The sequence below is a fragment of the Macrotis lagotis genome, chromosome 8, assembly GCF_037893015.1.
Source record: "Macrotis lagotis isolate mMagLag1 chromosome 8, bilby.v1.9.chrom.fasta, whole genome shotgun sequence".
Lineage (NCBI taxonomy): Eukaryota > Metazoa > Chordata > Mammalia > Peramelemorphia > Peramelidae > Macrotis > Macrotis lagotis.
In genome coordinates, this window is record NC_133665.1 from 39,975,114 (window position 1) to 39,992,572 (window position 17,459).

General features: G+C 34.0%; 1 protein-coding gene across 8 annotated transcripts in view; it reads left to right on the top strand.

Moving 5' to 3' along the window:
* Positions 1-17,459, top strand: part of PRUNE2 (prune homolog 2 with BCH domain) — a 320,816-nt gene that overhangs the window by 227,573 nt on the left and 75,784 nt on the right. The gene's annotated exons all lie outside the window — the stretch shown is intronic.

A 17,459-nucleotide genomic window follows, 5' to 3' on the forward strand; every position in this document is an offset into this window, starting at 1 on the left:
CCAGTGCTTTATCCACTGCACCACCAACTTACAATACCAGACTTACCTAATTCCCATTTCTATGGTTATTAGAATGATAGTGAGAGGATGCTATAGAAATAATATTTCTAGATTTCAACAAGGCCTCTGACACCATATTTCTTGATCTAGACAAGATGGAGAGATGTGGGATTAGGGAAGTTTGGTAGATTGGAAATATTAGAATGGTGCAATTCAAAGAGATGATTCTTGGATGAGAGTCATATTGGAGAGAGATCTCCATCCTTGGTTTTGTTCTAGTTGAAATTTCCATTGGTGAAACCTATAGAGGTAGCTAAGTGGCTCTAGTGGATAAAACACTGATCTTATAGTCAAAGACCTTAATTTAGATCCTGCCTCAGACACTTGCTAGAGGCATTTACCTTCTCCCAAGCTCAACTTCTTCCACTAGAAAATGGAGATAATAATCACACCTCCTTCACAGAGATATTATGAGGAACAAATATAAGGTGTTTTGTGAAAATTTTGCAAAATTTAAAGCACAGTATACATTAGGTATTACTATTGTTAAATCTATCAATGGCAAGAATTTGAAAGGAGTATGTTAGATAACAGTCAGAATCTAAATTCATTTCAATAGGCTAGAAAAATTGGTTGAATCTCTTAAGATTTAATAATTCTATACTAAAGTTCTATACTGAAGCATGTTAACTTAAGACATGCATGTTGTCTCCACTCAATTTATATTCTCAGATATGTACTGATTTATAACTTAAATAGATAAACCAATTCCCTTTGCATTCTCATAATATCTAAATGTTCATTATTCTCAAATCTGCTGTTCTATTACCTAAGGCCATTTAGCCCATGAATAATCCCTAAGGGAAAGATCCTGATACTTCTCCTCTAGTCCTGGGAGAGAAGGGAGCCAATCCCCTAAACTGTGTGACGTTATGAGGCAACTTCTACTGGGTCCCCAAGATGGCAAATCCTCCCAAAATGGCTGGACCAAAGTAGTCTAGATAGCTACTCATTCCTCTTACATTAAAATTCTGTGAGATGCATGTCAATGAAGACTATTAACTCCCTTTATTTTTTATCTAGAAGTAGACATTATCATATCTATTTCAGAACTGTGTTGATGAATTTAAATTATGATATTTAAAAAGCAAGTATTCTTCATTTCCAGCCAAATTCTCTCCTAGGGCTTAAATCATTCATTGATAGTAATGCACCACCCTAAATGCCTAACTGGGGATTGTGGAGAATCATCTGAGTAAATTTAAAATATGGAATGAACAAATTCCTCTCCTGGGAGGGAAAGCGTCCTTCCTCATTTGGGAGGGAACTGGCTGAACAACTGAGGTGGAAAAAAGTAAAAAGTTTCCTCTACTGAAGCTCAGGAATCTGCCTTAATGAGTTAAGGGTATAGCCCTTACATGTTCACCAGCATCAGAATCTTCTCTGTTTCAGGAATTTTCTGTTTTCCTGAACTTTCTTGCCTCCTGTCCAACCATTCTGTTCCTTAGAGATTCTTAATCTCTCCCTTACTATAAAGGTAGCAGCAGATGGAGCCCAGCAGCCTCCTTGGCAGGGTTACACCCTCTTTCTTGGACTCAAGGCACTTTTTAGTTGAATGAGCAAATGTTTGGCTTGTGTTCACATGAGCACCTGCCCCTGAAATCCAACAGATGACACCATTAAAAATGGCACTGTCACTTTAATTGTTAATTTATTTTTTTCTTAAATTATAAGTGCCCATACCAATATATTGCTATTAGGAAACTGCAACCAGAGTGGAGAGGAATAAAACAGACAAAAAGTAATGAAGTGCATGATTAATCAATTCAACACAAATTTACCTACTTAGCATGAAGAACTATACTCAATGGTGGATGAAATTAAAATTTATAAAATAGGTTCCCTGCCCCTCAAAGAACTTTGTATCTAATTTAAGAAAAAGAGAAGAGATATCAGAAGGTGAGTCCTTGATTGAGTGTCAAATAAATTGTACAGATTTGGATTCTGGAAGACTTCAGTTCAAATCTTTCCTCAGATATCAGTAGTATGAACTGCAGTCAAGTTGAACACTCCTTATCTATAAAATCAAGATAATAATAGTACCTACTTCACAGCTACTGGGGGGGGGAGGGTAAATGAGAGAATATGCATAAAGCACTTTGAATACTTTTAGTACATATAAATTGTATTATTATCACTACAACTGCTACTCTTTTAGCTGTAGAAGCAATATGGAATAATGAATAGAGAACCAGTCTTTTTTCCCCTAATTATATGCAAAGATAGTGTTCTACATTCATCTTTTTGCAAGTTTTTGACTTTCACAATTTTCTACCACCCTCCCCTCCTCCCTCCTCATGGCAATAAACAATCTGATACAGGTTGTAAATGTACAAATATGTTTTAACAGAGTTCCATATTAGTCACATTGTCCAAAGAATTGATTCTGAAACCAGGAAAGTTAAGTTAAAGCCTCCTCTGACACATACTAGATATGTGTGGAAACCTTGAAAGATATTTTGAGTTTAATTAGTAAATTTCTTTCTTTTCTTTTCTTCCTTTTTTTTTTTTTGCAAGGCAATGGGATTGAGTGATTTGCCCATGGTCACACAGCTAGGTTATTATTAAGTGTGTGAGATGAGATTTGAATTCAGATCCTCTTGATTCCAGGGCCAGTGCGCTACCTAGCTGCCTTTAGATTTCTTTCTTAAGGACCAAGCCTTAAACCCAAATTACTCTGGCTCTCATTTATTGGCCAACTATAGACCTTGGGCCAAATCACACTTGATCATTGTTTGGACCCAGATTGGCTTAGAATGAATGAACTAGTAATTGTTTTTGTTTTGGCTGAAAACTCTGAGGTTCTTCACCTCCCAGTTTGATATATTTTTGTTTGTTTTTAACTAGATAAAAAGTGGTCATTCTTTGGCTCATCTCTTTCTTACCTACCCTTAATCAATGAATAGGTGTTGCCTCAGTTGCACTGAGACCAGTTAAAGACCTTAGCTCAAAAAGACAGAGATCTCCCATTGCATCCAAGCCCATCTCCAGTTGACCTGATCATATTGGGCCACTGGACTCAGATGACTTCAGAGGAGAAAGTCAAACTGATGACATTGCTCCATCCCTTATATACAATTCTCTTGCTTGCTATGGCATCACTTCCCTGATGTCATGGTCTTCTTTGAGAATGAAGGACAGACACTACCACCAAATAAATTACTTATAGTAACACTAGAGATTAAAGAGAGAGAGAGAGAGAGAGAGAGAGATTACAATAGGTGAAAGTAGTTCAGAAAGATGCAGGATTTGAATGGGATATGGAAAGATGGGAAGAATTTGGAATGACAGAAAGGAGCCACTTCTGAGCAAGGATACAATATGAACAAGAGCATGTGGAGAGACTGGGACTTTATATAATATATATATATATATATATAAATATATGTAATAAAATTCAAAATCAGATTTCCCCCCAAAATTTTGGTAAACAACAATCTAGATTTTCAAATTTTTATCCTAGAAAATAACACATCCCCTCCTCTCTTATATCTTTTCTCAGTTACTGTCACAATGGAACATGCTATTGCTATGAAAATCAGAAAATTTCTTCCCTCATCCCCATATTTATGGCAGACCCCAACACATGCAAATATAAAAAGAGAGAGTGACAGAGATAGTGAGAGGTACTTTTACATCAAAAGTGAAAGTATTTTGTCATTATCATTTCATAAAATGAAATAGATTTTTATTTTTAAAGCAGAAAGGATAATTGGGTAAGGAGTATGCTAGGTATTGTGTTGCATAGAATTTTTAAAAATACTATTTGAATGATTTAAAAGTATTTGTGAAAACATACATAAATATATATTGGAGTTTGTAACCTTGGGTGGGGGGGTGGCAAGGAAGTGGAGGAAGGACAGACAAAGAATGAACCACTCTACTGAAAGGACATATAGTCAGAAAGTTTTTTATTTTTATTTTTTGTCTTGCTAAGTTGTGGTAGAAGGAAAAGAGTTATTACCCTGTGATTTCACAGAGTTCCCATTCTGTGATGTTTTGGGGAAATGCTCATTGTGATAAGAAACTGTGTTGGGGAAAGCTTTTTAATAAAGTATTTAGAATTGTCAACCCCTAAATTTGCTATCCCCTTCTATATTCTGCTTCATAACTAAGTAAAGTGAGTGATTCTATATTTTAAAAAAAAAAAGATCTTAAGACTCAGTGAATTTTACTCCCAGAATATTTCCAACGTCCAACTAGAGAAAGATATTATTCTAGACCTTCCTGTCCTACCCAGATCTTTCTGCATTCTTTCTTTTTACATTAACCATTCTTGGCTTATTTTCACATATGACAAACCCTACAAAAGGCCCTTTTATTTTCTGTGAGTGACTCACATAATATGTCATTAGCTCTTCCTGCATTTTTCATGAGGCCCTCTAAGTTTCAAGCTTATCATTTCTTGTAACTCGTGGAGACTGTCATTTATGGTCAGGTTTCAAGAGTCACTATGTGAGAATCTCTGCACTGTGGATTCCATAATTCATATATAGAATTCTTTTTTAATTTCTTCTGTACTTAAAAGATGGGGAACTGTGGGGGGAAATCCTTCCATCCATTCAAGCTAATTGTTAGTATTAATTTTCCATTCAATTCAATATATAAATAAATATACACATACATATGCTTACATGAATGTATGTGTACATGTGTTTTGAAAACAGTTGGGCCTGGAGTAAGAAAGACCAGAATTCAAATCCAATCTCAGACATTTACTAATTATGTGACCCTGGGCGAGTCACTTATTTTCTATTTGTTTATATTCTATCTAAAGATCACTGGAGAAGGAAATAGCAAGCCAGTCTTGTATCTGACAAAAAAAAAAAAGAAACCTCATAATGAAGTCATGAACAATAAGATACATTTGAACAACAAATTTATATTTTTGTGTATGAACATGTATAGATCCCAAGTGGGCACTGTAGGCGTGTATCCCAAGGTCAAGCATCTGTGGCAAAAATTCTCCCTCCCTAAACTATCATTCTTAACTGTTTTGACCTTCAGGCTCTTGATTTTACACTGAACTGTCTGGAAGTCTGGGTTTTGACACTAGCTTTTACTTTGTTAACTGTCAAAGTTTAATTTTATCAAATAATATATTTTTTGAATCAATAATTCTCAGGACAGCTAGGAGGTGCAGTGGATAGAGCACCAGCCCTGGAGTCAGGAGAACCTGAGTTCAAATCCAGCCTCAGATACTTAATAATTACCTAGCTGTGTGGCCTTGGGCAAGCCACTTAACCCCACTGCCTTGCAAAAACTATAAAAAAAAAAATCCTGAATCAATAATTCTCAAATTTTCTTTGCTCATGTAACAATTTTATTTTTTATTATGAGGAATTGTGGCACACTCTGAGAAGCTAAGGAAATTCACTCATATGCATATAATGATAAGTGTTAATTCTATGCAATCTGAGATACTCAAAGCATTTGAAAACACTTACCCAGGGAGATGATATATTGATCATTAAGCATGCAAAGGAGTTATTTGTAATTATAATTATATAGCACAGGGATTAACAGGCACTTAATAAGAATTTATTTGAATGACATCAATTAAGATTAACTCTTCATAACTGACCTATACATTAGCAAGTTCTACTATTTCCATTTTAGCAAGAAAAAAACCAATGTACAAAAAGATTAAAATTCTATAGTGATATAATAAAATGTAACAATCTTAGATTTTTCCAACTTTTGAACTTGAAGACAATTAAAGGACCTATAGTGTTGTACTGATGCCTTAAGCATGGCAACAATGATACCTGGATAGGCAAATTAGTGAGATCCAATACTATTACAGTATCAAACTCTGTAGCATGAGATATGTCAACAAGTACTTATAACATCAGTACAAATTTATTAAATTTTTACTATGTGCCAGATACTATCCTAAGCACTGGTAATACAAATGCAAGCAAAAATAAAAACAGTTTTTACCTTTAAGGAGTTTACATTCTAATAGGGGAATATGACCCACAAAAGCAAACCAAAAAGGTATGGGACGGGGGAAAAAGTTCTCAAGGACTGAAGGCAGAGAAAGTGCAGATACTCAAAAGCAGAATCTGGAGAAGAATGTAATGAATATGGCTGGTCTGGACTCTTTCCCTAAAATGGAGATAGCAGGAGGAACTAACCAATTAAAAAAAGGAACCATTAGGGTAGAATGATTTTCCAGGGTGAGAAGCCCACATGGAACAGCTATACATGGGCAGACAGACACCTCTATTAAAACAGATAGAAAAAAGACAACATCCTACTTTGGATTTTTCTGAGTGTTTAGGAATGTGATAGGAGCACATCCTTGGTGAAAGCATGACATTCTGGGACATATTCTGGGAACTTTACAATCAAACCATTGACTGTAAGATGGAGAGAATAAATGATCAGAAAATCATAGAGCTAGAGATCAGAAAATCATAGAGCTAGAGTTAGAAGAGATCTAGATGAAAAGATATATGTGGCTGGTAATCTGCACATTAGAAGGTGTGTATACCCACAAGAGATCACTAATCTCTAGAAATGAAGCAGCTTGGCAAAACTGCATACAAAAGGTGATGCAATTCAGTCACTACATACAAGGAATCTGTTTCCATTATGTTTGTTTATGTTTATGAGAGCCATTTTGTATCTCTTATGTTTATAAGAGACATTTTATGCTAGAAAATGTAACTGGAAAAATAAATTTCACTGATTCACATAGTGTCATTTGTAGAAGAGGGGGTGGGGAAATTAATCTATCACTTAATCAGATTTCCATTGGATAGATCAATTTGAAGATTGTTCTGCCTATGGAGAAAATTAATTTAACAAGTGAACTTTTTGGAATATTCTGTGATATATAACATATACCATTAGTTAGTTATAGTATATTGGTGTGCCCACTTTGGAGTTTCACATGGCTGCCACTTCAAGTTATCCCCAAGCCAACTCCAAAGTCTGCTTCACCTGTTCCCTGCAGAAGTATACAAGTGTACCCCTATAGTCAATTCTATGGTTAAAAATGATTTTTTTCCTGACGTTCTTATTTTTGTACAAGATGATAAGAAAACAAGATTATTACATAGAAAGGAATCATGGTATAATGAATAGAGAGCCAGTCTTGGACCCAAGAAGAACAGACATCTTGGAAGTATGACCCAAGTTATTTGTTCTCTCGGTGTCCAGCCTACTCTAAGATGTCAACCTGTAGAAAATTTTTCTTTGCCTTGACTGAAATTTGATCAGGAATTCCACAAATTTTCCAAGTCTTCTTTACCTTTTAGAAGAGTATAAAAGAGGTGATGGGTTATAGTTTATGTTTTAAATATTTATTAAAATATGCTTATTGGTCTTTTCTATTTATAGCTTTTTTCTAGACGGCAAAGAAAGATGTGACTGTTCTATTCCTTATGGAAATTTTCCAAAAGGAATCTTGTTAATCTTTTTTTGGAAAGAGCCTTGAAATGAGCCATACCTACACTTTGTTATGGAAGTTCCACAGGATTCTGGGGTAGAAGCATAAGAAGATTAAAACAGAGAGGGAGAGAGCGATTGATTTCAGGCTCTCCTTAGCACTAAATTGAATCTAGATCTTCCTACTTTTCCTTGATGGGAAGTCATCTCTCTCCAACCCCCAAGCCACATGTGATTCTAAGAACCCATGATTCCAACATTGCATATCCCACTGATCTTTTTATCAGTATCAAGTACTTTCGATCTCATTAGCCACTGCTTTTACAAATAATAAATTAATTCTGGTTGCTTCTCTTAACATTTTTTTAATACTTAATGAATCTGTGATTTCAGCATGTTTTCCAATGATAAAGAACAAACCATACATGCTTTTTCATCATGTGCAATCTTTTTTCTATATTCTCCCATTTAAACAACATGGAGGTGAACAAAAACTAAAAGAGGCCTTCCATATCATCTTTTCACATTTCATGGATATCAGTTGAAAAAACAACTCATTTATTTCCTTTTATGTTACTATATCTCCTGAATAATATAATATATGTAAGTACTTTCAGCCAATTCCTGACATGGGAATTGAAGATCTAAATATTTCATCCATCATGGATAATCATTTCTAATATGGTAGTCTCAGGAAAAACAAACAATGCGTTTGAAGTTAGAAAAACAGAATTTCTTTGGGTATAAATTTTTGAGTTTTAAATCTCTTATCAATTTTAGTTTTAAAAACTTATTCTAGTGTTAAATATAAAATGCTGCAATTTCAGGTATTATACTTTCAGTGAAAATCTATCTTGGGAGAATTATAAAATTTCATTAAAATGAAAGAATTCTCCTAATTACTAATAACAAGAAAATTAAAACAAATCTGAGGTTTTCTTTCACATTGAGTAAACTGGTAAACATGACAAAAGATGGAGAAGTCAGTGTTGGAGAGACTAAAGAAAGAAAGACACATTAATGCTTTGTTGGCGGACTGTGAATTGATACAAATATTCTTCAAAACAATTTGGAGCTATTAAAATGATGAAAATATTCATAATCTTTTACCTAGAATTACATTTATTGGTATAAAAATCTAAGATCAATAAAAAAAATAAAATTTCTAAGTATGCCAAAATATTTTTAATATTATTTTTTTGTAATAGAAAAGAACTAGAAGTACAGTAGATGCCTATTGATTGGGGAATGATTAAGTGAATCATTGTACTTTAAAGTAATAAAATATTCCTGTGCTATAATAAATAATGAACATAATGAATATAGGCAATTTTTAGCAAAACTACTAAATATACCTGGGTCCAAAAGTATATTTAATGCTTCAAAACAATAATTATTTATCCCTTCAAAGAAGGTTCTTCAGGATTGTTTATTCATTATAATTACACACAAAACCTCGGTACTGAGGGTTATTTTGTTCTTTCCATTTAACTGGTTATAAACATGTATATTGTTTGGTTCTACTTATGTCATTTCTCATCAGTCTTCCCATGTCTTCCCATAATTCTCTATATTTTATATTCATTGTTTCATATAGCACAATATCATTCTATCATATTCATGTATGATAATTTGTCTATCAATTTTTAACCAAAAGGCATCTACTTTGTTCCAATTTTCTTTTGTTACTGTAAAATATTGCTGCTACAGATATTTTGGTATATGTAGGAGTTCCTCTTCCCATAATTGATGGTCCTGCATGTGGTGAGATCTCTGGATCAAAATGTATGGCAACTTTGTTAGCATAATTTTAAATTACTTTCCAGAATGGATAGACCAATTTATAGCTCCACCAACACTAAATATAACTGTTTTTGTCTTTCCAAAGCATTATTCCCATGTTTTGTCATCTTTGCTAATTTTCTGAGTATAAGATGAAATGTGAGTTATTTTGATTTGCACAGATTATTGTTATTAATTTGTAATTTCTTCTTTGAAACTTGTTCCTATCTTTTGATCATTTATCCACTAGTGATTTTGCAATTAATCTTACATATTTATCTTAGCATGCTAGATGTCTTGGATATCAGATCTTTATGAGAGATTCAATACAAATATTTCCTCCCTCCCCCCAATCTCCTACTTTTCTTCATATTCTAATTACATTGATTTTGCTAGAGCAAAAGCTCTTCAGTTTCATGCTATCAGAATTATCTATTTTATTTTTTTGATCCCCTCTATTCCTTATTGGTTAAGAATTCTTCCCTTCATCAAAGTTGTAAAAAGTATCTGATTTGGTTCTATTAAAATTTTTTGTATTATCATTAATATTCTTTTCACATATCTATTTTGATCTTATTGTATTAAGTGATGTAATATATTCATCTAACATTAATTTCTAACAAACTATTTTCTAATTCTCCCATCAGTTAATTGTCTAAAAGTGAATTTCCTAAATAATTTATATTTTGTGATTTATTAGAAACACTATACTATTGGTTTAAATGCTTTCTGATTCTTCCTTAATAGTTCCAGTGATCCAATTTTCTATTTTTTTAATCAGAATCAGATAGTTTTTATGATAGTTTTACAATACAATTTGAAATCTAGAAGTACTATTCTCCCTTCACTTCTATTTTTTCATTGTTTCCTTATATTCTATAATTTATTCCTTGAAAAAGAATTTTTTTATTATTTTGTTGAGCACTAAAAATATTACTTTGACAATTTGAACAATATAGTGCTCAATCTGTAGATTATTTTAGGTTTTATCATTTTTTAATTATTTTGATATTTATAACTCAGTCATAATCACTGAATGTCCCTCTGGTTAGTAATTTTTAATTTATTTAAATCATATAATTGTATCTTCTATCCTCTTCTCTCCTTTCCTCCTCCCCTCTTCTCTTCATCTCATATCACCCATATCTTATTTTACTACTTATGACTTTGACCTGTCTCAAATGAAGATGTGGCCTACTTCTTTGTCAAAGCAAGTTCCTTTCCTTGTACAAGTGATCCTATTCCATATTTTTTTTTAGGTTATTACAAGGCAAATGGGGTTAAGTGGCTTGCCCAAGGCCACACAGCTAGATAATTATTAAGTGTCTGAGGCCAGATTTGAACTCAGGTACTCCTGACTCCAGGACCGGTGCTCTATCCACTGCACCACCTAGCCACCCAATATTCCATATTTTCTTCATCAGATTGTCACCTCAGTATCCCTACTCTTTCAATTATCTTCAGTCTCTCACTGTCACCTGGCTGTTTCCCTACTATCTACAAATATGTCTTTTCTATCCTTAGGAAAATTCTCACTTGAGTCATTCATATCTGCTAGCAGTTGTCTCACATCACTTTTATGGCTAATCTCCTTTGAAAGTCTATTTATAATCATTTCTTCCACTTCCTTTTATTTCACCTTTTCTCAACTCTCTATATCCTCATCATTCAACCAAAAATGCTTTCTCAGCTTTTAACTGCAAAATCTAATGAACCTTTTTTCAGTTCTCATCCTTCTTGGACTCCATAGTTACTGACAATGTTGATCACCTTCTCCTTTATATGTTTTCTCTCTAATTCTCTATTATCTCACCATTTCTTCTTAGTACCCTTAGTACCCTTTGCTCCATTTTTGTCCAGGTCATGCCTACTTAGCAGGGGGTCCCCTGGCTCTTTCCTGGATTCTCTTCTCTTCTTTCTTTATACTATTTCACTTGGGGAATCTCATCAGCTCCCATGGTCTCAATTATCATCTCTATTATAATGCTTCTCAATTCTATTTCTCTAACTCTAACCTCTTCCATAACCTCCTAACTTAAATCTCCAATTCCCCATCAGATATCTAGAACTGGCCATAGTCATTTTAATCTCAATATATCTAAAACCTTTCCCCCTAAAACTTTACCCTTTTGCAAAGTTTCCTCAATGGTACTTCTGCATAGCAATAAAAAAAGAAGAAATATTAGAAAGGAAAGTTCCATTCAAAATAATCACAAAATTTAGTTATTATATAGAAATGCCCTCTGTGCAGAAATGCTGTGTTGTTTTGTCATGTGTACATTTAATTTATTCTTAGCATTGGAACTGTATGACACTGATGATAGTAAAATAAAATCTAATGATTAATAATGGTTAGTTGACTTCTAGATATGGTATGTGCTGTAGACATAGTATATCTGGTTTTGGCAAAGTATTTATCAAAATCTCTCATGACACTTTGTGGAGAAGTCTGTTTACTTCCAGCTTCTATAAGAAAAGAAATTAAGGGGATAGTTAGGTGGTGCAGTAGATAGAGCACTGGCCCTGGAGTCAGGAGGCCCTGAGTTCTAATCTAACCTTAGACACTTAATATTTACTTAGCTTGTGATCATGGGCAAGTTACTTAAGTCCATTACTTTGTAGAAGCCCCCCACCCAAAAAAAAAAAGAAAGAAAGAAGGAGGAATAAAGAACCAATTAAGAAAACAAGATAATTGCATACTTGATTTGGAGGACTTCAGAGAGTAAAGTGAGCCATGGGTTGAAATCGGGGAGGAGAAATTTGTAAAAAAATGAAGAAAAATTGGAAGGAGAACAGTCTCCAGGTCCAGATACTGGCACAAATTCTACTTCTGCTTGAAAGAGGAGTAGGATCTGGTAGAACTCTTAAGTAAGATCTAAAAATGATTAAAGATGATCAAGAATAATTAGGGATTAAAATCTAAAGAAGTAGATTCAAGAAGGAAAAAATGAGTAGATAATAAGCATGATGAGGCAAGTTGCAAAAGAAAAAATAAGTGGAACAATCAGAAGATAAAGCAAATTGATATTATAGATATGTGAAAAGAAAATTGGCAAGTCAAACAGGAGAATGGAGCAAGATGAAAAAGTCACAGATATGGTTGTGGTGTTGATACTAAGAAAAATAGAGGGGCGTAGTGGATAAAGTACCAGCCTTGGAGTCAGGAGTACCTGGATTCAAATCCAGTCTCAGACACTTAATAATTACCTAGCTGTGTGGCCTTGGGCAAGCCACTTAACCCCATTTGCCTTGCAGAAAAAACTTAAAAAAAAATAGAGTGTCTGGTTACTAAAAAATGATAATCAACTAAAAGAGTTTTAAGTAAATATTTATGGTAAATACTCATAAGAATGTTTTCTTAAATGACTGAAAAGTATCAATCTATATGGAGAATAGGGAAAATTGTATAGGGACTTAGGTCAAGTATGGCTTCTTTATATTTCTGATATATTTGGGTGAATGCTATTTGTATGCTAGGTGTAGACTGATCATCTTCCTCCTAGAAGAGAAAGTGAAGAAACTCTAAAGATACTTCTCCATACTTCCAGCTATTAGTGACAATAAATTATAATGAAAGAAAACAGAAGCATCAGTGGGAACAGTGGAAGAAATTTCAAGTGGATAAAGAGAGACTTGCAGAGTAGAAGTATATCCCATAGAGATGAAAGGAAAGAAAGACTATCATATAGAGGTGAAAGAAAAGGAAAGGCTTAAAACAGATTTGAGATTTTTTCTTCAGAAGATGAAGTTGGATATTCTAAGGGGGAAGCTGCTGCTTGTCATCCAAAGAATGATCTTGTGATCCATCAGTGCTTTCAGGTGAAAAGTCATCCAGTAATAGTGGTTGATGATTCCTTGCTCAGGGGTTTTGAAGTAGTTATTTGCCAATCTGAAAACAAGGAGAAATAAGGGACATGTGTCTTAGGACAGAACAGAAAACCTACCAAGATGAGTGAAACAGATGACTAGACCCCACTTGTGGTGATTCATCTGAGCACAACTGATGTTGCCAAAAGGAGCTTAAAAAGTATTACTAACAATTATCAAATCTTTGGGAAGAAAATTAAAGTCATATGTGCATGCACAGGTTTGGTTTTCTCCACTGTTGTTCATTGAAGTGAAAGACAAAGAAGAGAATAAATGGTTTAGAAAGTTAACAATTGGTTTAGAAGATATGTTTAGAAAGGGGTTTGGATTTCTGAACCAAGGCTTAAAACATTGCCCAGGAACATCACCCAAATCAGATACCATAGAAAGTATATACAATGAAAGAAGGAAAGGAAATCAGGGTGTGTGTGTGTGTGTGTGTGTGTGTGTATACATATACACATATATGTATATAATATTTTTAATATGACTTAAATATAAGACATATTCAGAAGTAACAGTATAGCAAGAGGTGGAGGGTAGCATTGTGCATTAAAAAGACTTATTATAAGAAATTCAAGGAACCAGAAACTGGAAGCATCATAAGGAGAACATTTGAGTAAAAGTCAATGAAGCTAGAAACAGAAATTACTATTTTCATTAAAATATACTGCAGATCACATAGAGAAAAGAAATAGATGAAAACTTTGGCACAGATGAATGTCATAATTAATGATGAGGCCTTCAGTAATCCAGTCATCTGCCTGTGCTCTGCCAAAATTAGAGGTAATAACTTTTTTTAAATTGAAATTTTATTTCATTTTTCCGACTACATACTAAAGTAGTTTTTCAACATTCATCTATTTGCAAATTTATGTTACAAATTTTTCTACCACCCTCTCTTCCCTCCCCCATATCCTTGGCAGCTAACAGGTAAAATTTATAAATGGCATTTATGTTCAGCATATTTACTTATTAGGCATTTTATGAAAGAGAAATTAGAACTAAGAAGAAAAAAAAGTCATGAATTAGGAAGGAAGAACTAAGAGTTTTTAAAAAGTGAACATAGTACACATTCAGATTCCATAATTTTTTTTTTTGCCCTGAATGTGGATTGCATTGTCCATAGCAGGTCTCTCAGGGTTGTGCTTGATCTCTGAACTGCTGAGAGGAGCTGCATGCAACATAGATGATTTCACAATGTTATTGTTAATGTGTACATTGTTTTCTTGGTTCAGCTCCCTTCATTCAGCATCAGTTCATGTAATTCTTTCCATGCTTCTCTAAAGTCCGACCACTCATGATTTCTTTTACAACAATAGTACTCCATAACATTCATATACCATAACTTTTTCTTTTTTTTCCCAAAGCAATGGGGTTAAGTGATTTGCCCAATATCACACAGCTAGGTAATTATTAAGTGTCTGAGGTTTTTATTTGAACTCAGGTCCTTCTGACTCCAGGGCTGGTGCTCTATCTATTGTATCTCTTAGCTATCCCTACCATAACTTTTTCAGCTATTCCCCAACTGAAAGGCATCCCTTCAATTTCCAATTCTTTGCCACTATAAAAAGGGCTGCTATAAATATTTTTGAACATGTGGGACTTTTCCCATTTTTTATGATTTCTTTTAGATATAGACCTAGTATTGGTATTCCTGGGTCAAAGGGTATGATCAGTTTTATTGCTCTTTGGGCATAGTTTCAGAGCTAAAAACTTTTAGACTTGTCTTAGCATTCCATACTTCAAAAGGTATAACAAACAAACAAATGAGCAAATAAACAAAAAAAAAGTCTATAAGGGAAAAGTTTGTTGTGGATTGGATTTTATTAATAGGAAAGAACTAATTGCTATAGTACAATGATGAGAATCTTGGGGGGTAAGAGAAGGAGAAATGAACACTACCTCCCAAAAAGAAATATGGGTATAATCTGATAGGCACACTAGATTTTGGGAACTTAGATTTTTGAATGATACAGAGGAAGGATAGTTAAAATCCCGAGAACTAAAATTCTAGAAGGAAGGCGAACCCAGGAAGGATGGTAAATATTTAATAATGAAATTAGTAAGATAAGAAAACAAATCTGATGAGGATAGAAAATATGAGATTTGACTGAAGAGACTGTTGTGTATGAATAGGGAATTCACCCAACAACTTAGACATAAAAAAGAATATACAAAAGACGAAAGTAAGTTCAGATAACAGAGGATGAAAAGAGGAGTGTTTTATTACAATTTTAAACTTTAATACCTTAAAACTACATTAAGGTGTTAGGACCCTGTCTCCTACCCTATAAGAATATGTTTCAAGTTGATCAAAATGTTAGATTTCTAATGCTCAGAATGAGCTTGCTCAAGATGCCAAGAGAATGGAGGTGGGCAAAGAAAGGTAGCTCCTTTGCTTGGGATGGGTGGAATGATAATAATTAACAACCAAGAGAAGGCAGAGAGGTTCGCTTTTTATTTTACTTTTGTTTCTCTGCCAGAGAGAGATTGACCTTTTCAGTGGAAAAGAGAGAATAAAAATGACTAACAGGATTGATACCTAAGACAAAATAGGAGATAGGCAGAAAGTACCTAGTTGCCTTTGATGAAATTGAATCATCTACATACCTGAGATGTGAAAGAATTGACAAGCATAATTACTGAGCCTCTGTTAGTAATACTTTAAAGACTGTAGAAAATGAGAGAAGTATTCTAATATTGGAGGCCAGCAAATGTCATCACAATTTTCATAATAGGGAATAAAACAGGTTTTAAAATCAGTGAACTTGACTTTGGTTCTTGGAAATATTTTAGAATGGATAATTAAAAGGATGATTCATGAATATCTAGAAAGAGTAGAAAAGAGGCAAACAAGCATAATTGTCAATTCTATGTCAAGCACTTTGCCACATGCTTTACAAATAGTATCTCATTTCTCTCAACAAAGAGGATAATTAGGTGCTATTATTATGACCATTTTACATTTGAGGAAACTGAAGCAAGCTGAGATTAAAAGACCCACCCAGAGTCATACAACTAATAAATTCTGTGGCTGGATTTGAACTGGTGTTTTTTGTCACTCTAGGCTTAATGCTGTGTTATCTGTACTACCTAGCTGCCATTTAGGTTAGAGTGATCACAAAGAACCAGGATGGTTTCAAAAATAAGCCATGACTTATCTCATTTCCAAAAGTTGGTAGATGAGGGGAAGGTTACAGATAGAAATTACCTAGATTTTATTCAGGTCTATGACAAGGTATCTTATGCTGTCCTATGAAGAAGATGAGGAGACACAAACTATAAAACAATGCAATTATTTGGAGTTAGAGTTGGATCAGTATCAGGGGCAGCTAGGTGGCGAAGTAGATAGTTCAAATCTGGCCTCAGACACTTAATAATTACCTGTGTGGCCTTGGGCAAGCCACTTAACCCCATTTGCCTTGCAAAAAAAATCATTATCTAAGAGTAGTTGTTGATGGTTCAATGTTAACTTGGCAGAAGGTTTCCTGTAGGAGTACAGGAGGGATCTGTGCTTATTCCTGTGTTGTTTAACATTTTTATCAGTAACTTGGATGAAGATATAAATCAACTTTGCAGATACCATGAAATTAGAGGAATATCTAAGAATCAGATTTCAAAAAAGATCTTTACAGATCTTTTGGACTTAATCTAATAATATGCAAATTCATTCAGGATAAATGTTTTGTTTTGTTTTTGTTTTTGTTTTTTTAGGTTTTTTTGCAAGGCAAATGGGGTTAAGTGGCTTGTCCAAGGCCACACAGCTAGGTAATTATTAAGTGTCTGAGACCAAGGTACTCCTGACTCCAGGGCTGGTGCTTTATCCATTGCGCCACCTAGCTACCCCCAAAGAAACTCCTTATTCAGGATAAATGGAAAGTTTTATGCTTGGATGCAAAAAATCAACTTCATAAGAACAAGTTGGAGGAGGCACAACTAGGTAGCAGTATGTCAGAAAAGAATTTGAGAGTTCAGTGACAATATAAGTCAGCTGATTGATATTGGAGCCAAATCAAGGTAATGCAAAATTGTGTTACATTAAGAGAGGTATAATTTCTAAAAATAAGGAGGTGATAGTCTCTCTGAATTCTACCCACATTCTCTCTACATTCTACCTAATCTGTGATAAAATTTGCTCAGTTGTGGGCATCACAGTTTGAGAAAAACTCTGACAAACTGGTGAATATCCAGAGGACTATATCATGTATTACAAAAGACCCTCAGTCCATGTCAGATAAAGATGTAACTAGAGGATATTTAATTTGGAAAAGAGGGCAGAGAGGAAAGGGGAAAGACCTAATTGCTGTCTTTGAGTATTTGAGGGACTATCTTGTGAAGGAGAGATTAGA